The sequence below is a fragment of the Crocuta crocuta genome, unplaced genomic scaffold, assembly GCF_008692635.1.
Source record: "Crocuta crocuta isolate KB4526 unplaced genomic scaffold, BGI_CrCroc_1.0 scaffold696, whole genome shotgun sequence".
In the NCBI taxonomy this organism is placed as follows: Eukaryota; Metazoa; Chordata; class Mammalia; order Carnivora; family Hyaenidae; genus Crocuta; species Crocuta crocuta.
Window position 1 is genome coordinate 292,195 of NW_027529467.1, and position 493 is coordinate 292,687.

The window sequence follows — 493 nt, forward strand, 5'->3', positions numbered from 1 at the left end:
TGTTTACGTCCAAGTAGGTTAACATATAGTATACTACTGATTTCAGAAATAGAATTTAGTGATTCATCACTTACATACAACTTTCAGTACTCCTCCCCGTGCTCATCCCAACAAGTCTCCTCCTTAATGCCCCTAGCCCATTTAGCCCATCCCCCCACCCAAAACCCCTCCAGCAACCCTCAGGTTTTTCTCTGTAATTAAAAGTCAACCTAAATTCGTTTGAATGTTTGTTTATTTTTGAGAGAGAGAGACAGAGTGTGAATCGGGGAAGGGCAGAGAGGGAGAAGGACGCACAGTGTCTGAAGCAGGCTCCAGGCTCTGAGCTGTCAGCACAGGGCCTGATGCGGGGCGTGAACCCACAAACTGAGATCATGATCTGAGCCGAAGTTGGACATTCAACCGACTGAGCCACCCAAGTGCCCCTTAAAGTATTTTTTAATTCATATACATGCACGTGTGGATCCTTCCTTTCCTTAGCTAAATGTGATTTAAT

The 493-nt window shown here is 45.0% G+C and overlaps 1 protein-coding gene across 1 annotated transcript in view; it reads left to right on the forward strand.

Moving 5' to 3' along the window:
* The window catches only part of CFAP47 (cilia and flagella associated protein 47), a 492,482-nt gene that overhangs the window by 4,837 nt on the left and 487,152 nt on the right, over window positions 1-493 (forward strand).